The sequence below is a fragment of the Taeniopygia guttata genome, chromosome 8, assembly GCF_048771995.1.
Source record: "Taeniopygia guttata chromosome 8, bTaeGut7.mat, whole genome shotgun sequence".
Classification (NCBI taxonomy): Eukaryota; Metazoa; Chordata; class Aves; order Passeriformes; family Estrildidae; genus Taeniopygia; species Taeniopygia guttata.
This window is the reverse complement of record NC_133033.1, coordinates 8025156-8049613: the sequence shown is the minus strand read 5'-3', so window position 1 is coordinate 8049613 and position 24458 is coordinate 8025156. Positions and strand designations below refer to the sequence as shown.

The 24458-nt window shown below is 44.9% G+C and overlaps 1 long non-coding RNA gene across 1 annotated transcript in view; it reads left to right on the top strand.

Moving 5' to 3' along the window:
- Positions 1 to 23908, top strand: part of LOC121470332 (uncharacterized) — a 115151-nt gene extending 91243 nt beyond the window's left edge. Inside the window, exon 2 of the long non-coding RNA XR_005981154.2 lies at positions 22496 to 23908. This is a non-coding gene — a long non-coding RNA (uncharacterized lncRNA). The remainder of the gene's footprint in view (positions 1 to 22495) is intronic.
- Positions 23909 to 24458: the final 550 nt, after the last annotated feature.

Genomic DNA, 24458 nt, shown 5'->3' with positions numbered 1-24458 from the left:
GCTTGGTAACATCTCATTAGAGCCTGAGTCAATATGGCAAGGGGACAGAGCTGTAACAGAGCAAAGCTGCAGTGGCTTCACAGAATCCTAATTGCTGTAAGGCTTCTGAGAGGGAATCTGCTCCATCGTTTTGGTTATCAGCTCCAGGGAGGAGTTTTCCCCTTAAAACAGATACAAAGACAGAGGTAAGCTAAATCCAAATGTTTGGCTAATGGAAGTTATTTGGATCCCACCCAAATGCTTTCCCTAGGCTGTAGAAACCACACAGCAAGGTCCTAAGCATCCATGGGAATCAGTGGCATGTGTTAGTGCCCCTTGCAGTTCTGTTTTCCCACATGTGTGCATTTTCACATGTGTATCTTATATAAATAGATGCACACACAAACCATAGACACTAATGTTCATCTACATCTTATAAATATGTATATCTAAATACAGCCATTTAGATATAATGTGGCCATTTCTATTTCCTACAGAGGGCTGTAGATAGGGGTGGTGCATGGATGGGGATGCTTGTGTGCTTGTGCTAAGCTGCTGTCTGGTTGTGTACAGCAATGTGATTGAGAGAATGTGGATAGCAGCGTGTGTGTTTATGTATGCATGTGTGGGGAAGGGCCGCTGGGAAATCAATGATATGAAACGTCTGTACATTCCAGGGAAATGTTCGGATCCCTGAGGTTAGGGGATATGCTCTAGTCATAAAAATAAACACATTGGTATAGCATGCCATTGATATGTGGATAAACTCACTAAGGACGGGTAAAGTTTCAGCTTTCACCTCCTCCTGATGGTGAGCTTGCTGCTTCCCTTGCTGCCTCTTTTGACAGTTCAAAGTAAAATGACATTTTAAATAAGAGGTTAAAGAGCAGAGGAAAACAGAGGTTTTCTGCTTGAACCAAGGGAAATTTGATAAACCAGTCTTCCAGAGATGCCAGCAATTTCAAAAGGCTCCATTTCCTTTTGATAAGGTTTTGAGAGAGTAATTCAGAGTAGGATCTGTTAGCCAGAGCTCTTAGCTGCTAAAATGTCAGATCATAGGCTGAGCTATTTCCCCAAGACTAATGGTTAGTTATTGCAATCTGTAGCCTATTGTGCTGAGCCCTTTACAAAATCTTTGCACCACTTCTATCCTGCCTTTAAAATCACACTCAGATTTGCAATGGGCAGAGGGGTTTCTTTAGGCAAAACCTGAAGAAAGGCTCACGTGCTTTACAGCTTAACCTACTTTTTCCAACCCAGTGTGTTCTAATAAAAGATGCTTCCTGCTGTTGCACACAGTGCCTTGTACCTCCCTCCAGACCACGACATCTGCACCCTCAAGAAGAGCAGGAGGCACAGAAGCACCCAGAACTGTAGAGGGTGGAAGTTCTAACCTGCCACCATTAGCTGTGCTGGAAGTTCAGCCCACTGTTTTTCAAGTTTCCATTGTGGCTGATCAGTGGTAGAGAGATGCTACAGTTCTGTTCAGATGTGAGTGAGGTGCTCCATCAGCGGTCATAATCACGTTCATAGGAATGGACATAGATTGCTAAATATGTAAAAAGGGAATTTAGCCCATCCTCCTGGTCTGTATGAACCAAGACCATTCCATACTTGTACTAGCTCACATTAGTGGTTATCAGCTAGAATTCTGCCTTAAACAAATTTTGGCAGCATGGGACTGGTTCAGATTTGAATTCAGGTCTGACAGTGATGTAGGCACAACTGATTCAAGCCATTTTCATCTACTGACACCTGTAGCTCCAGCCCCATGCTGGCAACGTAAACAGAACTTACGTTTCCATATCAGCCATCAGCAAATCCTGATCCCTCTTCAGTTGCACCCTGGCTGAAAAACTACCTTCCCAAATGACTGAGAAACTCTTCAGCTCCTGGGAACTGCTTAGCCCTATCTAAGTCACAAAGGCAATTTCTACATATGAATGAAACACCATCTGGTTTACTTTCCTTGATTCTAAGAAATTTCAGTGAGGGCTTTGCAGCCATCTTTGCTTTGAAACCTGGGGTAGATTTTCTCTTTTAGTGGTAACTCTGCAGCTCAATGGAAAGTCTTTTGTATTACTCATAGGAATTTCTGGTTATATATGGATATTCCACAGGGCAAACTATGGATTTTTTTGCCATCAGGTATCTAATTCATCAATCTTAGGGTGTAAGTCTGGGCACTGAGGAGCAGATCTCCCTGAGTAGTCAACCGTGTGGACAGCGACAGTGGAAGAACAAATATGTTGGAAGCTTCTTTCACTGATCTGTTTATCTTTAGGGAAAAAGGACAGCAGTGCTATTTTGAACAGAATTTTACCTGCTGTAGGTTTGGAGAAGAAGGAAATTTGGGTTTCTCATGCCATGATGCTGATTGACTTGAGGTTGCTGTTTTGTCAGTGTGCAAAGGAGCAACAAACTACATTTCTGAACACTTTAATGAACTTTCCCAGGGATCAGAGGGTAATAGCTGAGTTACAAAACACCACTGGGTTGCTCTGAGTGCCAAAGCAGTTACAGCATAGTTTTGAGAGCCAGACTTTTGACCAGAATTTTCCAGTCCACTTCATCTGAACACCACGTGGAAGATCAAATGCACCCATCTTTCCTCGCGGCCCATCACGTTGTTCTGGTGGACAACCTGGGCTGAGTCTGGACAACTTTGCTGTCAGATAAAGAGCTTGGTTTGGAGGAAGGAAAATTCATGTCCCATGGGCTGCTGTCTCCCAGGTTTCCTGCATTGCACAAGCCAGCGGCTTCACATCTCTCTGACCCAATTTCTCCTGGTGCACACACAACTTTAATAAGGTATTGGGTGCTCCATTGATGTCTGAAAAACTCAAATGCATGGAAAAGCTGAAAAACCAGAACATCCAAAATGCTGTCGTGAAAGAATCAATCAAACACAGAGGTACAAAGTTGGATTGGGTACAAACCACCCAATCTAACTTTGGCCAGTGTGACTTGCCAAAAATATTAATAGGACTGTGCTGATTCACATCAGCTGTAAATCTAGCCTACCATTCATTTGTAGGAACTGTGAGTAAGAGATATGAAGGCTGTATAAATCTGGATCCTACAGATATTGAAGTCTGCAAATGCAGATTGAAAGATAGAATACTGAAACAGGTATCAGTCTAGGGAAAAAGTGCAGTTATCTTTCTGTAACAAACCGGAGTGTGACACGCTTAATATTCTTGTTATGGGTGTGCTGTACAGCAAAACCCCTGATTTTCATTTAGGCTTTCACAATCACTGCTATCTTAACTCCAAAGCCTTGTAAAATCAACCCTGTCTGAACTGTGGTACAATGTTACAGTGCAGATCCTCCCGTTCCCCAGTGGGAAACTAACTTGGACTCAGGAGCCATCATTTAACCTTGGAGTCTCTGAATCAACAAGGCAGTTTCTGCAGAGACACCTGGCAGCACATGCATTTTATGCTTTAACATGGCTGGTAAATCCTGGGTGGTTAAGTAAACTTAACCTTCATTTATGAAACTTGCGAACCAAAGGGTAAAATGTGCCTTGTGCAAGTAATTACGTAAAGGTCTTAGAGAGTGGAGTTATCACTTAAAGACGCCGGGCATTGCTAATGAGTTGACTGAGAATTGATCTCTCTGTAATTTAGTTATTTATATGCAGTTCCTGTTTTCCATGCTCAGCTATAGGTCAAGCCCACTTTGAACTGCTCAGAGACCCCCAAGTTTGTCAAGCAAAGTCCCAAAGCCGTGGCACAATGATATTTTAGAAAAGTAAATATTGTCCTGAGGGGCTTTAAAAAGGAGGCAAAGCTGTTTGCTTTCTAGCTGGTTCTTTAAACTGGACAACTGCTTCCTGTTACTAAGGGGTCTCTCAGCAACGTGACTTTGCTTCTGTTAAATAGAAAAAAAACTTCAGGAAAAATGTCAGTACCACCTTCCAGGTATTTTCAAATCCTGGGGAGCTGGGCAGGAGCAACCTTGGCTTTCTGAACAGAAATATATTTGCATTATTCTACAAAAAATGTAGCATGGAGATAACGAATCTGGGGCTGGAGGGAGCAATGAAAAACTCAGGTTGTTAAATATTACCCTCAGGACTGATTTTATTCCAAAGGGCTGTGAACAATGTTCAAAAATCTACTTGCTGCTTTATGCATTCATGTCTGGGCGTATATCAATACATCACTAGGTGTGTGTGTTATCCATATTTGTAAACTCAGGTTGAAGTTACTGGTGCTGCTGCCTGGAGGTTAATGCAGATGGGTTTTCATTTTCATGAGGGCATCTCACAGGGAGGAACAGGGGATGCTCCATTATATAAAGGGAGATTTTAGGTGCTTGAGCTGGCATCTGTGTGCCATGACCACCACACTCACACTGGGGCAGGTGGGAGATCACACAAACCCTCTGGTCCTTTGTGCAGCTTCAGCTGCAGATTCACACTGGGCTGGACAGACAGAGAAGGTGCAAATTTGAGCACACCTGGGATGAAGCTGCCAGCATCACTGAGAAGGAGCTGTTTGCAAATAGCTGAGGCTGTGTAAGGGAATCTGGCTAAAATGGTGCAGAATTTTCATTGTAAACACTGATGGTTTGCAAGAGCAGGATGTTCCTGGGATCCAGTTGCTGCAAAAACGTGGCTGAAATTACTCTCCTCTAACTCACTGCCATAGCTGCTGCATTGGTTTATGACTCACTAGCGCAGTTGAACTCTTTCAAAACAGTCTTGCTTGGCTCACAGCTTTGTATCATTTGAGTATTTTAAATTTATGTGTTTGTTTGGGGGTTTTTGTTTTGTTTTATTTGTTTGAGAGTGACAGGTTTGCTTACAGCCAAAGATCCTAGATAGAGCATTGTCCTTGTACTTCCTGGGTTGAGAGAATTGGAGGTACCTGGGGCAGCCAGGTCTTCCAGCCTGGCAAATCATGAGGTTTATTCAGGTCAAACAAACACAGCCTCTGTGGAAAAATTTAAATTCTGTCCCTGTTGTCACAATCCTGCATCTGCTGAGCACTCCTGGGACAGCAGAGGAACGGTGCCATGGAGGTGACACAGCTTTGGTAGCTGTGGCCTTGCCTACAGGTTTGTTTCAAATCGGGTGAAGAGGGAGATTCTCAAACACATGATGCGATCTCTTCAAGGAGAACTGTGCCACCTCCTCAACCTTAACATCCTGGAAAACTCTGCTAACTCACCCTTTGCTCTCCAGTGGCTTTAGCAGGCTCCAGATATCTCCCCTCGGTGCTCCAAGCCCTTTCCTCCATCCCTCCTTGCTGCTGTAGGAGCTGTGCAGGGAGGAAGGAGTCCTTCGCCATCTAGTGAGCAACTCTCACCATCACCGCTCCTGCCGCTGCAGGGGGGCTGCTCCACCGCCCTGCCGATGGAAAATCCTTTCCTCACCTCCGACAAACCGAGCTAGAACTGTATCGTGCTCTCCCACCCACCGCCAATAGTACCCTGCTGACAAGTTTTTGCAGGCAGAAAATTGCTCTTACCTAGAATTTAAGCGTTTCAGCTCCTGGGAGGAGCACTGCTGCTAAAGCTGGTGGTTTTTCTCCTGCTCTGCTGGGGATTGCAGGCAGAGCAGTGGGAGCACCAAGCGAATGGGGAGACAGACCTGTGCAATATGGTCATTTAGCTACAGATGGAGTACAAAGTCCACAGTTGGTCTGTGGCTGTGTTAGAAACTTTCTGTGATATACAATACATGCACTAAGAAGGGTTTTTTCCCTTATACTTGTCATTTTTCTTCTTCTTTTTAAAATTTTTTTCTTTTCCTTCTGGGATGCCCATAATTGTACAGGGTCCAAATTCCCTTTATCTCAGTTTAAGAAATGTCTGATAAATGACTGCTGCTTTAGGGGGTTTCTAAAGGTTACCTGACATCTGCTGAGAGACACTAACAAGCAGGAAGCAGGGCAGGAGCTATTGATAGATCCATTCCTGCCTTCCTGTCTCATTTTCTACTGCTTGTGGCCTATTTTTAGCCTGGTTTCCAAAGGAAATGAGGAGTTGTGTGATTGCTCTGCCCACATTGGTTTATCAGTCCCTGCCTAATCACTCAAAGCAGGCAGGTTTCAGCCAGGTGTGTGTGTGGAGTAGACTCCTATTAGAACCCTTAGTGTTTTGTGGGAATAAATAATCAGGGAATAGGGAACAATCCCAGGTCAGTGCTCTGGCTGAAGGGAAGATTGTTAAATGAGCCCAGCACTTGATATACTCCAAGTGAAGCCACATAAAAATTGGATTCAGATAATGAGGTTTCATGCATTCAACGATAAAGTTACTTGTTATTATCATGGCTAATTAGCAGATTAAATACATAAAACATTTTATATAATGTTATCTTATTACAACAGCATCTTAACAACCCCTGATTAGGAAGGAGATTCAGTGTGTCAAGTGTTGTACAAGCTCATAACCCACAGATGATCCTGGCTCCTCCACTGTGGTGTTTATTCAGTCGTCCCATGACACAGACACTGCACATTGTTAAGGATACTGTAAAATTCAGGATTTGGACGCTCTTTCAGAAGGCCTGTTTTAGAAAAATAGGGGAAATTTTTCTCTATTTTGTATTAAATCTGAGGGACATAATGAATTAGAGGTTTGGCAGGGCTAGAGAAAAGCTCATTTCAGCAGGGGATGATGCTACAACCTCTCCAAAGCCCTGTCACTCAGTGTCACTGAGACTCCCCAAAATGAGCTGTTGCAAAGCAGACATCATGAGCTGGGCTTATCCCTCCAACTGCTGTAAACCAGCTTTTATCACTGTGACTCTTTCCTGCATTTATTCTATTGTTTCAGGGCTCGGGGGAGGGGTGAAGGGCTATCTGGAAGGTTAGGAGATGTGCTCACAGCCAAGGGCCATTCCTGAACAGTGTCAATATTTGGTCTTGCACAGAAGATATGAGCAGGAGATAAGAGGGCACTGAGATACATCTGCTGGGAAGGTGAGGCCAGGCATCTGATGAGGAGGATGAAGGTGAGGGCAGCGGGGAGAGGATTTTGCATAGCCCCACGTGGCAATGGTGGCACTGCATTGCAGCTCTCTGATATTTCTCTCTGCTGTGTGTAGATGGAGGAGTCTTGCCAGCCCTTAGAGGAAGGAATAAACAGCTTGGCCAAGGTCAGAGTATAAATCCTTGCTAAAACCCAGAGCCCTTGAGCTTCAAACCCTTTTCCTCCCAGTGTTATAAATGTGGACCCCATGTATCCTGCACAGCACAGAGCTCTTTGGGTGCAGTGTGGCAGCTGGTTGTTCATGTACCCTGAAGAGCAGAGATATGTGACAGTTTGGGACCTAATCAATCCTGTACTCCATGGTCACTGTGGGATGAGGGCAGTACTTTGGGCAATCTCAGGAATATTTCACTGGGAGCTGAAAGGAGAGCAAAGGATGTAGAGGAGGGGATCTTGAGTGTCAGTATGGGATTAAAATCCTGATAATTTTTAACTCACGGGGAGAAATGTGTCTTTCCTTTTCCTTTATCCTCAGGAGACTCACCCCACTGTCTATTAAATAGCTATTACATAATTATGGCATATATTGCCTACTTAAATACCTTCTGTCATCTGATTCACGTGATTGGGCTATGGATTCTTCCCCTTTCCACCTGTTTCTTTGTGCCCCAGAGCAGCAGTAAATAGCCTGTGAGCTTCACCAGAGGAATGACTGCAGCCCACAGCAAAACAAGTGTTTTTAGGGTGCTCAGTGGTTTGCAGTGACACCTGGGCTTGGGGAGACCAGCTTCTCCTGAAGACAAAGGTCAACATCCTGGAAAACTTTGCCAAGGTTTGTTGACAAAGGAATCCTGTCCCTGCACCTTGGCTGAGGCTCAGGGGGTGCTGAGGTCTGATGGGCAATGGCTTGGTCTGCACAAAGAAACAAGAGGGCTGGAAAGCTCCTTTTACAGTTCAAACGGATGTTTCCCCAGGCTCGTAAAATACACAGTTTAAGTAGTAGCTATATTTCTAAGGCTGGTCCCACACCTGCAACAACCTTGTAAATGGTGCTGGGATATATGGCTTTAAGACTCCTTGTAAAAAGTAAGATCAACACAAGATTTACACGGTTTTATGGAATTGTTTTATAAGCTATTTTGACAATGAATCCTGCTATCGACATCACCTCTGGTGTTAATCATGGAGGAAGCATTTAGCAGGAGCCAACAAAGATTAGTTTAAACTCCTTTCCTACCTAGCTGTGGGTCTGAGCTGGTTATTTCTCAAATTCTGGGGCACCACTCATGCAGCATTCATGCCTGTTTCTCTTTGTCAGGGGCAGCCTTGTCACTCCTTAAAGGAAGGAATGAGCAGCTTGGACAAGGTCAAAGAACAAATCTTTGTAAAACTCCAGAGGCTCTGGGTGGCAGGCCAGGTCTTCCAACCCTGGAGAGTGAATGTGTTTTGGGTTATTTCAGCTCACACAGAAGGGGGTGTCAGGAAGGCAGGAGGTACACCCAGACCTCAGGCTCCTGTCCCCCCCTGCCCAGAGATGGGGACTTCAGGATGAGGTCCAGGCAGGCAAGGGAGCAGGAGGGGATGCTCCATAGCCAGCCAAGACTAAGCAATGTTTCCTGGGAAAGGTAGGGATGGTGCAGTACCAGGAGTGTTTCCCTTGAGAAAATCTCCCAGTTCATGCAAAAACCCCGATGCTGAGCCTGACCTTACCCACATCAAACTGAGACCTGAGGCTCCCCACTGCTAATGTGCTCTCACTGCTCACCTCCCACACAGCTCTCAAAGACAGGCAGGCAGGACCAAACTGGCACTTGCTCCTAGGATGCTCCCAGTTTTCTCTGGAGCTGTAGTTGTGAGTGTAAAACCCACAGTGCTGGGTCACACCTGGGCCTGCCCTGCACTGTGGGTAGGACTCCTGTGGTGGCCATGGGCAGATGCCTTGGAGAAAGGACATTGTATTCCTGAGTGCTTTCCCAAAACTGCAGCACAGGGAATTTCCAGCACTGCTACACCTTTTTGCTTCTTGTCTCCAGTGAAGCTCTGTTTTCCTGATGTTTGTGCAATTTTTCCTTTAACCCTGGTGGACTTTAAACATTCCCAGCCTCTTCCTGCAAGGAGCCTCCCTTGGATCCTCTACTGCCCAAGAGGAATCTCTTCCTCCTCTTCCTGCTTCAGCATGGCTATCAAAACCTTCACCTGGTGGTTCTGAGTCCTGTGCTGGAAGACAGTGAGCAGCTGCTCCCTTTCTGGTTTCTCCCAGTGACTCAGTTGTAGCTCTCTGCCATCCCCTGCCAAGCTGTTTCTTTTTTATGTTCTTACAAGTCTGAACAAAAAAGCAGAGAGACAGAATATGCCTGCATTTCAAATTTCCTCGTGCTCTGAAGGCACTCAGATAGAAAGGCTGGAGGCTGAATCAGGTGAGGGTATTTTGGCATCCTCTGCTGCTTGGCCCAATGGAGTTATAGTTCATCACAGGTAGTTCTTGGCCCTCTGCTTGCAAGGGATGCTCCATGCACAAAAGAACTCCTTTGCAGTATAAGCTACGGCCACGAGATGTCTCTTTGTCTCCAGCCTGGTGAACAGGAGCCCCAGAGGATCACAAGCTGTGCAGAAGCTTCGGGGGCCAGCGGCTGGCACCATCCCTGGTGAACACCCCCCTCTGCTGCACTGAACAGCGTTGGAGAGCAAAGCCATTTGTGTAGGCAGAGGTGATACCTGGTATCAGGCCTGCAGGTATAGGTGGGAAAGAAAAAACCCCATAAGCCAAAACAGCTCAGCTTTCAAACACATAAAATAATAATAAAAATTACCGTCTTCAAACTGAGTCTTACCTGAGAACAATCTCTTGGAGTGTAATTGGATTTTGTTGGTTATTCAGATTTGTGGAGGAGAAAAGTGTGATTGATACCTGTGGAGAAAAGCCAATTGCCTCGGTGAGGAGAAATTGTTGGCCAAAGGGAGACAGGAAGAGAGAAACAAAGGGATGGATGGCTCCTGGCTGTGGGATGATGAAGGCTTCACTGTTTTTTGGGAAATATATGTGCTATAGTAACAAGTGAGTCTATGAGCTCTAATATGCAGCAGATCTTGGGATTTAATCTTATCTTTTAATGTGTTTTATATGTTTCCCATGAGGCTCTGGACCAAAAAGCCAAGAATTGTGTGACTGTTTTCTGAAAATATTCTTCAGTTGGCAACTGAGTATCTCAGATGAGGGGTAATACAATATAATTTCCAAATAATATTTTTTGGTATATTATTTCTAGCATCATAAATTGACAACAAATTCCCAGCACAGAACTTACCCTGATCATGACCTTGTCCCTGTCAAACAACCATTTTCCAGATGACAAAGTGCTGATGGCCATGCTGGGAAAAAGTTACCCACCAGCCAGTCTTCAGCTGGTTACCATCCCAACTTGGGACCAGAAGCATTTCTGCAAATAAGTGGCAAAATGTTTGTTTGATCTGGTAGCTGGAACCATAGGTTGGGAACTCACAATGGGTGAAAACAGGAGGAGAAAAGCTCTGGCTGTAATCAGCTGGAATGAATGCTTTCCTTGCCTGCCGATCAGAGCAGATTACAGCTCACCTGCTGTGCACTAATCTCTCAGGGAGAGGGTCAGTTGTTTGGATAGTGTTGCTAATGGAAGGCAAAACCTTTCTCCACATTCCCTCCTTCAGTGCTGGGTCTGTTTAGGAGCCGAGTCAGTCCTGGGTTATTCATCAGCTTCGTTAGGAGCCATCGGCCCAAGTTCACAAGCACCTCTAAAGCACTTTACAATTACAGGGAATTACACTTAGGAGCTCATGTTAAAACACAGCTCTCTGCTCACTTCTCCAGCACCAGAGGCAGAGTGTCAGATCCTGCATGAGTTCCTTGTGCTGCAGAAATTACGTGGCAGGGATTTATTCCTTCCACGCTGCCCTTTGTGGCCTGAGTGCCGGTAGAGCTGGGGGGTGTTTTGCCAGGGGAGCTGGGCAGGAGGTGAGGCAGAGCCCTTCTGGTGGCTGCAGCAGGTCCTTGTCCCACTGCAGAAGGTGTCAGAGCAGTGCTGTGGGCAGGGGGCCCTGGCAGCCCGCCTGGTCACCAGGAACAGTGTGACAGCTCTGCCTGCCAGGGCTCAGACCACCAGGGAGGGGATGGTGACAGTGCCCCTCTGACTGTGCTGTGCTTTCACTCCCTCCAGGTCCCTCATCTCAGCCCTGTGCTCTTCGCCCCAGAGGATTTAATGGGCACATACATCGTGCTTGTTTTATTCATAGCCCTCCTCTCGTAGGACGCATGAATAGAGAATATATATATTCTGTAGAGCCATAGAATGGTTTGGGTCAGATGGAACCTCTAAAGGTCACCTCATCCAAGGACTCTGCAATGAGTAGGAACATCTTCAACAGAATCAAGTGGCTCAAAGCCCTTTCCAGCCTGACCTTGAAGGGACAGGGCATCCACCCCCTCTCTGGGCAATTTGTACCCGTGTGCCACCACTCTTGGTGTAAAAACCTTCTTCCTTGTGCCTAACATGCAGGATTCAACCCAGGGAGTCCCTGTGTCAGGGCAGGAGGTGCTCTCTGTGCCCTGCCAGTCCCTCTGACTCATCTCTGGGTCATGCTCTGGATTCTCCTTGAGGGTCCCCAGCTCCTCTTCAGTTTAGGGGAGATTCAGCAGCAGCATATGCTCTGTAGCTTTGTTGCTCATTAGGAATTGTTCTCTGTGGATCACCTGTCTGCACATGGGGAGGTATTGTTTGGTTGATTTCTTACTTTTGTAAAATTTGAAGTGTAAGTTTTGGAACAAAGTCAATGCAGGTACACACAGAGGTCAATAACTCACCTTTCTGTCTAAGACCAGACCCTCTGTTCAGACAGTGGTTTTTAGCCACACTTTAACCCCCACAGCTAAGCAAATTATAATTTCAAGTTTTTTTTATGGTCTTTGTTAGTGCTTAGTAGATGGCTTGTACTATTGAATTTTAGTAAGAGAGATTTCAAAAAGATTATTTGAATTATTTGATTTTTTGTTCAGCTACGGCTTGTGTAGTTAAAATGTTGAAAAGAAAATTATTTATTGCTGTTCCTTTTAGCTTTTTGTTGCTTTACTGTGGGCTCTGCAATACCAGCACTACCAGCCAAGGGCTCTCAGGGAGGGTGATTTGCCACTGTCAGGCCCAGCCACCTTCAGCTGCCCAGCTCTGAATGTCCAAGATGCCCATCCACAGCAGGGCCCACCCACGTGGGGCTCAAACATCACATCTCCAGGTGTTTATGCCATGTCCCCATGGACTCTGACCTACAGAGATGCACAGAGATGATGGAACAGAGATCTGGAGCTCTTTTTGTAAGACAAGACACCAGTTCTGGGACAGTTCTCCCTCTGCCTTGGCAAACCAGCCTATCAGTGAGCTTTTGGTCGTGATGCTACTGTCCTTTCTTTCCAAGCGACCAAAAAGATATTTTCCATTGAAACCCCTACTAGAAGGAAATTTATAACCATGGGTAATGAGAAATCTTTTAGGGAAGTGCAAAAGATGCATATTTTGCTCTCAGGCAGCCATTGAGCGAGGTCTGTATTTCATTGCCTTCTCTTTAATCCAGCTTTCTCCTGGGGACATCCAGCTGCAGTAGAATATAGATATTTTGCCATCAGAGGCTACTTGTCCTATGATTAAGAAGAGGTTTTCCAGGGCTAGCAAGATGATCATCAATTTTCTATCCTGTAATTTCTCTGTCCTTAGCTTTACAGCATTTCAATAATTTGTCTTTGATTTAGTAGCTTAAATTTGTCTGTAAATCTGTTCTCCAGGGAGTATAAGAAAACATCCTTAGATAATTCTTATGTGGAGAGACACTTGCAGTATTTTTTTATTAATATTATTCATTACTTCTATGACAAATGAAAGCCATGGCTGAGGTACCGAGCAGCCACACAGAGATCTGACAAGAAAGAAATAAAATAAGAGAGATAAGGAGAGAGTGGAGGAGTCACTGACAGCTTTCTATATACCCTAGGTCCAGCAGTGTCCATGATACAGCTGGAAATCTGGATTTAAACCTGTGTCTTCCTTACCAATCCAGTGCTTTAAATGTCAGCATGCTATTTTTCCCTCCCACATGACTGAACTTTTCATTTGCACTTCTGTGAAATTCAGTTTTTCACTCCTTCAAAGTACTTAGAATCATAGACCCATAGATTCTTGCTTTTATTCAGGTTGTCACAGGGGTATGAGGATGCTGAAATACCAGAACAAGTGTTGGTGTTCTTTATCTCCGCCTACACTGGCTTTTAAGAAAAAGACAGGAGTAATTCCAGGTACGTAATGTTAATTTGTTGGTCCAGGAACCTCTGTGGTGGACACACACAAGAGTCCAGAGCTGTTTGCTCTGTGCTGGATGCTCTGTTAGTGCTTTTATGTTAATAAAGAGCTGGTCATGGTGAAATCCTCCTCTGGGGAAGTGGGACAAGACAAATCCTGCCTTGTGCTGGACCCAGCAGAAGCTTTTGCACTGGGCTCCGTGGGGTTTGCTGGTGCAGCCCAAAGTTATAATTAAGGGCTGCTGGAATAACAAGCTATAACCATTGCTGGGATATGACCCCACAAACCCTCAAAGAACTCTAAAAGGCTTAGGAACAACTCCTCTTTCATTTCTGTAGCTGTCTGTAGATGGCACTATGGCAGTAGGAGTTCTCTGGGATTTGAGGGCAGAGCCGGGATGCTGCGGGCTCCTGCCTCGGCCAGGATGTTCCTCTGCTGCAGGGGAATGAGATCGCATCAAATGTTTTTTTAGTGACCCGCAAGCCATCAATCAAAACAAGGCTACTTATTTCTTTCTCAAGGGTTAAAACTAGCTTTATGATCCAGAGGAGATTAATTTCTTACAGCATCTCTAAGTGCATCATAGGTGGGAGTACAGAAGGAAATTCATTTCACCTTCATAATTCTTTACAAATTTTCCATAAACTATTGCTCAAAGGGAAGGATTCATTTTTATATACATCTCACCTTACATCGGGTTTTCAGGTGGTTTTTTTTCTGTTGATATCAGGTGCTTCTCTACGATATTCCCACTTAAAGCATGGAAATATCACTGAAGCCTGAATTTCTTACATTAAAAATTGGCTTAATTAGAGTCCTGGTAGGAGAAAATATTCTTTTTTAAGTCAAAAAGATTGCTGGCAAATCATGCTAATAAAGTATTTAAAAGCTTAAGAGACAAAATACTTAAAGGGCTAAAAATAAGAGGATGACAGTGGAACACAGGGTGTACAAATAGCAGGGTGGCACTGCATTTTCACTTTACATATTGTTTCATGTAATTGCAGCGTTGTTATTTCATCTCTCAGGGAATCACTTGTGCTTCTGCCAGGGCAATTCTAATGCTCTGTGAGTTCAAGCTAGCCTTATTGTCTTTCTTTTCAAATACTGTTTGATTTTTCAGTAGCTAGACTCTAGGGATATTCCCCCCAGAACAATGAATTGTTTTACTTCCTTCTTAATAATTAAAATTTAAAAAAGGAAGCAGTCTTACTTCACAGCTTCTGGCTTCAGTGCTGGATAAAGAGAGAAGCTGAAGCAGAGCCTTGACTTTGGGCAAATGAGCAGACCTGTCCCAGGGTGTTTGCTGCCTTCAGCTGCAAGGGAGGAAACAGCTTCAATTGGCAGCAGCAAGGCTGGGTTTGGTTTCAGCATCCTGGGATGAGCTTTGAAATGCTGAACTTTTCCCAAGTGCTCAGCCCAGTTTTAGGAATCTGGTTAAACTATGGCAATCACTGTCCACAGGTAGGTGCTTCCAGATAGTGAGTGAAAGCAAATAAATTCATTTGGTTTAGGTAGAAATGGCTTATCCTCCCCATGGAGATCCTCACAAGTTATTTTGGTGCCTCCCATCCTTTGTACTTCACTGGGAGCTACAGACCTGGATCTGTCTGAGGGGGTGAGCCTTGGTCAGGGGAGGGTTGTGCCCATAAATTCAGTTTCAGTGAGCCATCAGACTGCCTGAAGGAGTCAGCAGCCACATGCTGAAGCTGGCATGAAACCCATGATTACCAAAGAAAAGAAACAGGAACGTTTCTTTATAGGGAACGGTAATGGAAGATACAGACTCAGCTAACTTCCAGGAATTACCTTTCCACCAATTTCTTGATTTTAGATTTTAAAAGGCATTTTCTTTCCATCATGAAACACATGCAATAAGCAGCTTCCCTTTCCAGATGTGTTAGTTGAATTTTCCAAGGAAAATGCAGTTCTCCATCCCCCCTTTCAGTGGGGTTGCACTTCCAACACTGAGTTGCCCCTTCAGAGCAAAGAAGCTTCTGCTACAATGGGGACAGCTGAAGAAAATTAAGAAGACAGCCCTGAACAATTGAAGAGCATGTGCAGAGCATGTGTGGAAGTGCTTGATGCTGTGGGATGTGTGTCCCTGTAAGCCCCCAGTCTGTCCCCACCACCACCCTGCTCTGTGCCCTGTCGTGTGTCACTCCCTGGCAGATGCACTGCTGCCCCACAGGTTGTCCCTAAAGAATCCCTTTGTGCACACGAGTTAAGGTTTGGGGTTCTGTTCTCATGGGGATGTCCCACAGCACTCAAAGCCTCTGCTTCCCCCCACTTCCCACTTTACATTCATTCCCTGCTGCTGCTGCTCCTCAGCCTTTGGAGGCATCACCCCAGGGCAGAGCTCAGCCCCAGGCAGGGTCTCTGCTGCTCTTGTCCCTCGCTGTGACCTCAGTGCTCCAATGTGCTCCATGCCTGAAGCTACACATGATTTTTTGGAAGAATCAGTCATCTAGGAGCCAGGTCCTGGGTTCCACAAGTGCCTAATGCAGAGCAAGAAGGGAGTGGTCAAAAGGTGGCATGGCACCTTTGGCACAGAGTGGCTTTGCTGTCGTGTCACCTGCAGCAGAGCTGCTGCCCACTGCAATGAGGATTGCTGCTCTGGAACTAAACTCTGGGGAGATGGGGCTCTGTGCCCTCCTGGCAGCAAAATGCACTGAGCAAAAACTGATGTTGCCTTCCAACCACTGGACTTTGGGAACTGCCTGTCCATCTTCAGCCAGCCAGCCAGCTGCTGTGAAATAGTAACAGCAATAATAATAGTTAATGTTATTACTGTTAGTATTGTATTAGTATTAATAAAAAATATAACTCCAGGCCTGTAAGACCACATTTCTTCTGAGCAGCCGCTGTTTGGGATGTAAGCAGAATGTTATAGGGCCTTTCCATTAAGTGATGAGCGAAACCAAAAGAGAAAATTATGCTTTGTACTAAAAATCCATTTAGCCATTAGATCACAGTATTGAAAGCATAAAGGAAGGGTTATTTTAGCTTTCAGCTGGCCAGAAAATGCCAGCTGGAAGACAACAGGAGGCTCCCTTTCACAATGTAAGAGCCTTTTCTTTCCTGGATGAAGGGAGTGTTTCTGGCTGTGGCATCATGCTGCTTGTGTGTGTTTCTTTCTTACTCTGGCCTGAAAAGCTCCTGTCAAAAGGTGGAAAACAAATCTAATTGCACACGACATAAATAAAGTCTTGCTGTACATCAGCACATTATTTTTATGGGATAATTTTGGAGTTATTTTACTGGTTTTACTGTAACCTAAAGCAATTTCCTTGCAACAGCCACGTCCCATCTTTGCACAAAGCACACAACTTTTAGGGAGAATGAATATCATACCAACCACTGACAGCCTAGAGGATAAATACCCTGTCACAGGCCATGCTGCAGATCACATCTGGGCCTGACCTGCTGCAGCCCTGCTGCCAGTGAGCATGTGGGAATGCAGGGGCTGAGATCTCTGCTGGGCTGCTGCTGCTGCTCGGGAGCTACAGCACCAGTGAAAAATGAGAGACTCAGAGGTTAAAGGCTACCCTCAGGGCAGTGCACTGGGGTTTCAACCTTATTACCTGGGCTGGGGATCCACGTGTTTGCTGTCCCCAACAGCTCTCACTGCTCACTTTGTGCCTCAAGGACCCAAATTCCCCGGCAGCCCCGGGGCAGCCCCTCCCAGCAGCAGTCCCTGACCTGCCTTTGAGCAGCACAGGATTAAAGAGCAGCACTTTGGCTGCCCTGGGGAATTAGGCTTGAGGAACGCTGTGGTTTTGGGGTGGAGAATGATCAATTTTCTGTTATTTTTGCAAAGGACAATGGGTGTTTGGGATAGCTTTTCTCACAGTGTTTGGCTCTGGACTTAGCATGAATTTCTGTCAAAGCCACCCACCTACGGAAATCTCTGATGCCAGAATGCATTTATGAGAGGATATTTAGTCTACAGGACAGAGCTGCTCAGTGTAACCCTTAATCTAGAGGCAGGATGATTTAACTGAGGACTATTACATTTATTTTGGAGTTGCAATACCTGACAGCAATTGTGGACCCAGAGTGAGACCTCCAAGCAAATGCTTTCAGAGACGTGGAAATATTTCCCAGTGTGTTTTTGAAATGTGCCATTGCTGAGGACTGTGTTGGTTGGGTGAGGTTTTCTTCACTTGCTCGTCTGGTACCAGAGCTCTGGATGCCTGGCTCATGAGTCTGCCCTTAAAAATCTGAGTGCTGCTCAGTGCCAGCACCAGGATTTCAGCAGGAGCTGGGATGAATCACATCAGAGCCTTCTCTCAAGCTCTCTTAGTCACTAGCATGGTTCCTAGCACAAAGATTTTACATGTTAAGTGTTCAATACATACTGGGACCCCAATTCTTGCTTTAAGCTGTATCCATCTATACTCAGCATATTGCACTGTCAGGAGCCACCACCACATCCCTCCACTGGCCGTGCTTTTGGCAGCTGGGAGACTTTTCTTTGTTTTTAAACATAGCACCTCCTTTTCTTCCTCCTACCTCTCCTCCATGGCCATGTTCTAGCTGCCAACATCAATAAGTTAAACTTCTAAATTTAATGTTAATCTAAAGTCATCCATTTAATTCAGAGAGCTGTTTGCAAGAAGGAGCTTTCAGTCATCATCCATGGGAACAGAAGGATTCCTATGGCAGTGGAAGAGAAAAACTTGGGGTCTGGCAGACTGATGATGTAGTTCCAGACAGGAATCTGCTTGTTTGTTTGTTTGTTAGTTTTTAATATAATCCCTTCCCTTTTTTCTTGCATATATCAGTAAGGCAATAATCAAGTTTTGCAGCAAAACATTTCTATCTTTTTTCTGGCCAGAATTTGCGTGCAGTGTCACAGAGCATCTGTGTGACCTCACACTTGTCTGAAAATCTGGGCATTCTCTGCATTTTGTAAGATATCCACCCCTCCAAGCCTGGTCTGTATGACTTTTGCACTCTCTCAGCTGGCATCAGAAAGCTTTCCCAGGGGCAGGAGGTAGCATGAAACAGAGTTGAGCTGTATCAGGTCATGCTTGTGCTCCACTTACCCCACAAAAAGGCTAATCCACATTGGGTTTGCACAGCACCCTGCTTTTTAAAGGAATCTTTTACTAATGAGTTCATTCACCTCTCTAGAAACCACTCTGCAGAGCTGGGCACTGGCTTTTATCTGTCCTCTGAGCCCACCAGCAAAGCACACAATCTCTCCCAAAGCAAACACATTCCAGTGTGAGTACCAGCAGATGGAATAACAGGCTCTGTTGGCATGGATAAGGTTATTGCTGGAGAAAAAATTGCAGGATTGGACCCCTGAGGAGTGAAAGTCAGCAGAAGATGGGGCTGACAGGATGTTATGTGTGCTCTGCAGGGCCACTGTGTCCACTACCCGCTCCACGGCCTGCTAACATCTCAGCCTTGCTTCCATGAAACAATCCCTATGTTTTCAGCTCAGAAATAGTTCTCTTTTGAAGTTTAAAAGCAGTTATGTCACAGCTGAAGCAGCTGTTCAGCAACAACCCAAGGAAGCAGCAGTTCCCCGTGCTGCCTTTCCAGAAATGAGCTGGCTTTGTGCATCTGTATGTCCCAGCACAGAGGAGGAGCAGGAGGAAGCATGACCAGCCCAAAAAGTATTTCAGGGAATGCCTGTGGATGGACTTAAGCTCCACAACAGAGCCTGAGAGCTGCTGCACAGTGCACAGTGCCTGCCTGACTGGCATGTTTGACCATTCCATGGATTTAAAAATGTTGCTCTAACACAAGCATACAACCCTCTGCACCTGGGAATGCAGAGGGTTCAGGGTGAGGTTTCAGCCATTTCCCCCACAGCTGCTGGCCCAGGGCTTGTGCCTTGCTGGTGTCAGCTGTGGGATGAGCTGACAGCCCCAGTGAGGACAGCAGGACAGCGTGGCCACCACAGCCCTTCACATGGCTCCTTAAAAAGCTCAGTGTCAGTGTGCAGAGAGCTCAGAGTAAGACAAGAGAGATGTTCACAGCTCATGGATCCCCATCACAGCTCCCACACCCACTGGTGTCTCCTTCTGAAAGGTTCCTGTGCTGCTACTGCACCAGTGGGTATTCTGTTCAGTACCTAAAGTTACAAGGTGCTAGCAGCACCTTGTAATTTCACCCAGTTGGATGTTTTAGGTGTGACCACAGACCTCTGTCATGAACGAAATCATGGGTTAAAACAGTACAATTAACTGAAAATGGAGATGGTGCCTCATTTCTCACAATGAAGGGAGCAGAGGATGCATACAACTTCCTTTCAAATACTGGGTCTTACTCACTAACCAAATTTTTCAAAACACATGGTGTGCATGCCATGTGATGTGAATGACAGCATGAGAGCATTCCTGTCAGCCTCCTTATGGCCATTTCTCATAATGCCTCAGAACAGCACAGCAGACCACACTGAATTTGAGCTTTCCATGATTAACCAATGGATTTCAGCGCTGTCATTATGGTTTGACCAAAGATTATTGCTTTGGTTCAGTACTTCAGCAGCATCATCATCAAATTATCACATTGCAATGACATTTGCCTTCACACAGTGATTTCATTCAAAGCAATGTTTGCTAAGAGAGAGAACTGAGTTGAGGTCTTCAGCACTTCCGAAGCATGGGAGGATTGCAGGAAGTTTGATTTAAATAGAGCCCATACATTATTTTTAGTAAAAGGCCTTACAAACTCAGAATGGAGAACTCAAAAAGCCCTTGTTACAGAGGCCCGTGCATGGACCTCAAAAGTCTATTTGGACTAATAAAAATCCAGTTATTGACCTCAAAACCAGGATGAGAAGAGGAATGATGCTGTTAGGAGAGGGGAGAGGTGCAGGTCAACAATGAAACTATAGTTTCAACTATCAACACTGTAAGCAACACTTTCATTTAGAGCAGAAATAATGATTATTTCCATTCATTGACATTTAAATATTACTGCTGTTTATCAATGACATGTATTATTATTATTTGGGAACTTCAACAAAATTTTAAAATTTGGTTGTTTCCTGTTTTGTACAAATCATGTGATTTATTATTTTAAATTTTGAACTTGCAGTATGAAAGCACATTGTAATAAGAAATCATTTAATGTTGAATTTAAAAACTCCACATTTCTTTCTCATAGTGGAGTATTTATTGTTTACCTGAGATATAGCTAGCAGCTAGATATAAAAAATAGACATGCCAGCCAAGGTTCAGGACATTTACTGAATATCACAGCATCACTCCATCCTGCAGTTTTGACCAAAGTATGTTATGCAGATGATGATGATGGGCTTCAACTCTGTGAAATGGTAATTTTTGGAATGGTTAATCAGTGGAGGCATTTTAGGTGGAGATTACAGCTCATTTTTCACCTTGTCCAATGCACAGCTTGCCTGGCAAGCATCCTGCCACATGCCTGCCACATTAGAGATATTTTATGTGGTCAAACACTGGGTATGAGTCAGTTGTTGAGTTTTGGCTTTGTTTTAAAATCATTTTGAAGCTGGTCATCCTATATAGAAGTCTAACTTAAATGCTTTTGCAAACATTATGCACATAACTGCATTATAAGGGCAAGAACTGACTAGGACCAAGCACAAGAGCCTCTGTTAAAGTAGCTGGCAAGTCACATCAGCTGGAAATATTTCTCTAAGGGCTGAGTCAGTCTGGGTGGCACCACTGAATGAGGCAAGTTTGGATGAGAGCTTTCAGACAGTGCATGGTACTTGAACTGGATCCTACCTGCATGTTTTTGAAGAGAGAAAATGGGGAGACAGTGGGCTGCACGCAGTAGTTTTACACTTTTTAAAGAATTTAATCTGCTGGTTGGGAGAAGCCCCTAATCCTTCAACACCAAGTGACAGGAGCCAGGCCTGGTTGAACCACTTGACTGCTATTACACAGAAAGACCACTCCAGAGATGAACTGTCAGGTCAGCCTTGTCTAAGAAGAGATTTTTAAGACATCTATTTTTCAGTTCTAATCCTTTATGCTATTCCTAAGTTTATTCTTTTGGGCAAATTTCACATAGTCTGCTTTTATGGAAACAGCTTCTTTAAACACTAAAAGAAAATGATGCCCGTTGGTGCTTTTAATTCAGTGTCTTTGTAGTAATTCATGCTGAAAAAAGGTGGCAGGGGAGCCCTTATAAAGCTCTATTAATTGAAATAAATGAGCCATGCTTCGGAGAACAGTGTACCATAGAGGAAGGTCTGCCTTCTGAATCCTGCTCCCAGAGATGTCCCTCGTGATTTCAGGCATGTCATAAAATCCACTGTCCACCTCATTTTCCCACCTTATTAAGAGGGGTCTGAGGTTGTTCTTTACCAGAAACCTCTGGGTGTTGTGAGCCCAACTCCGTGCTTCAGAAGTACTTGGAGGACCTGGGATTTTATTTTGAAAACCATAGCAAATGCTATTATTTCCCAGGGAATGGTGTTTATGAGCATACTTTCATTAGTCCCTTAGCCTTTTCTTTTTCATTTGAGTCTGGAAAAATGTGTGGAAAATCATTTCATGGGGGCCTCTGAGAGAAATGAAGCTTCTTGCAGAGTGGGAGCTCTAGGGGATCATGTAGTGGCAAAGTCAGCTCCCCAACTCCACCAGACAGAAATAGAAAAACCCCACTGGCCTGAGGATGGACTTAAAGCCCCCACTGGCCTTGGCTGGATTCAAACACTTGACTTTTTCCCAGCTCTTTCATTTGTATTTCAGTCTCAGAGAAAGGGGAAGGTGAGCAAGGCAGGCAGAGAAGTAAATGTGTGCTCCCTTCCTCCTCTCCTTCTCCCCAGAGATCATTTCCATCCACCTGACTTCTTTCCCAGATATGGTATCATTTGCTTCTGTGACTAATCTCTGGGTGGGATAGAAAATTATTTTGAAAGTTCAAGAGAAACATAAGCCTGCACATTTATGAGTGTTTTTCTCCTCTTCCCTGCCTCTGAATGACCAGAGCTTTATTACTCCTCTTGACTGCATGCTGAGATAGGTACTTTGCTTTCAAGCAGGGCCTGTTCCTGGCAGCAGGCAACAGAGGATCCAAACATGGGATACTCTTTTAATGTCTGAGTCTTCCATTAACACCAATACTTTAACCTTCCCCTCACCTTCCACCCCCTCCTTGGTGTTGCTGCTTTTGGATAAAGATGGCCCAGGAAGGGTGAGGTTCCAGGGAAAGTTAGGTACTTTTAAGAGAAACCAAAGAGGACTCAGAATTCCACTCTCTTCACATTCATCATGTTCTCACTTCACATGTGTTTTTACAGGCCTGCTCAAGCACAGGAGGGACCAGGTGCTGGTGTCATCACCAAACCTTCCGTGATGGGAGCCCAGCTTTACCTCCAGCCCCGGCTCTGCACAGTGAAATATCTCCCAGCAACTGAGCAGTGGCAAATCAGCCTCAGAGCCACAAACAGGGCCTAGAACAAATGGCTGGCTGTCCATGAACTGCTTGGAGGAAAAGGCAGCAGCAGGATTATTATGTGGATTGGATCCTGCCCTCAGGGCCATGGCTGGCCCAGGCACAGCCAGAGAACACAGCCAGCATTCTCCACCCTTCAGTCCACAACCACCGTGCAGAGCGCACGCTGCCTGAACTAATGGGTCTTCATAGGATCCTTCTGGTTGAGAGATGATATCACAGATCGTATCTGTGTCCACTTTAGGTCTGGACTGTTGCTAAGAGAAAAACAATTCTTGGCAAATTCCTCGAAGTGCTTGCCTCCTACAGTTTGGATGAAGATGGTTTGTTCAGTAACGACGGGTAGGTGTGAGTTTCTGTCTCTTCGCCTTCTGAGAATTGTCCTCGCCAGAGCAAAACTGAAGATGATAATGCTCCCATTAAAAATGAGGTGAATGCTCAGGCTAACATGAGTGGGTGGAAAGGACTTCAAACCGGATGAATCTGGGGACAGACCTGCCCTTGCCAAGACAAACAGCTGCAGAGAGCTGCAGGAAAGAAAAAAGGGCACCGCTGTTCAAAATGATTCAGTCACATGGGGCTGACTGAGGCTGCCTATCCATCAATTTGTAACCAAAACCAATGGCTTTCATATGAAGAAAGAAAGGTGCATCATATGTCCCACAGGAGGACTGCAGAACTGATATCATTAGGACAACAGACTGATATTCCATAGGACAACAGAGATATGGGATGAGCGCAAAGCAGAAAGCTCTCACTCTCCTTCCTACATCTGTCTTCCATTTGCTTTGCCTCTATCTGCCTGTTGTTGATGTTTTCTCACATTATCTTGGTCCCCATGTTCAAGCTGTATTTCATCCAGGAGGGCAGGGAGCTCCAGGTGTGAATGAGGGCTGTGAGCATGAACTCACTGTCACAGCTATTGTTGTTATCATTCCTCTGAAAACCAGCCTGGTGGAGGTTTGGCTTTGTGGAATTTGTTCTGCTCTTTTAACTGTATCCTTGTTAAATGTGGAAAATGGAATGAAAGTGGAATGAAAATGTGGAAAGGGGAATGAAGTGCAGTGCTTTGCACGATGGCTTGCACCCAAAGGTGCAGCCTTAGCTAGTGAAGTGCTGGCATGCTGTGGAATGAGATTTTGAGGTTGCAGGATTGGGGTCTGCTGCTCAAATGAATCAGGCATTCAGGACTCGCTGCTCTTCTCTGTAATGGGAGAAACTGTATATTAAAAAAGCCAATACAGAATTTTCAATGCTCTATGTAGTTTTGATGTTTTTTATTTTACGACCCAAATGATATTTAGTAAATTTTTTCCCACCATCCAGATATTTAGCAATCTGAACATATACTATTATTACTATTACTATTGTTTCCATTACTGGCAGTAGACTTGTGGATGTCTGGTTATTTTTGTCTTTGGATATCCCCTGCACACATCTAAATGGGCACAGACACTTTAATGCATTTTACAGTGGTTCCCTCTACTCCAGTTGAACCTCTGGAGATGTTATGGAGTCCCTTGGTATGTGTTGGATGAACACATCCCTGGGATCAGTCTGGAGCAGACAACTGCCATAGCATTGAGCTGAACTCCAGCTTTCCCCAGTCTGGCTTGGTGTGTTCAGTCCCTCCACAAATCAGGTGCAGCTCAGCCCTTACCCAGTGGGGATTCAGTGCACAAGCAGTGGTGTTTTCCCTCAGATGGGCTGCCTCAAATACATTTTCCAGGGCCGGGGATAGCCCATGGCTGGACCACACAGACTCTCCAGATGGGCTGAGACTCCAAAGATAGGATGGCAAGCAGCTT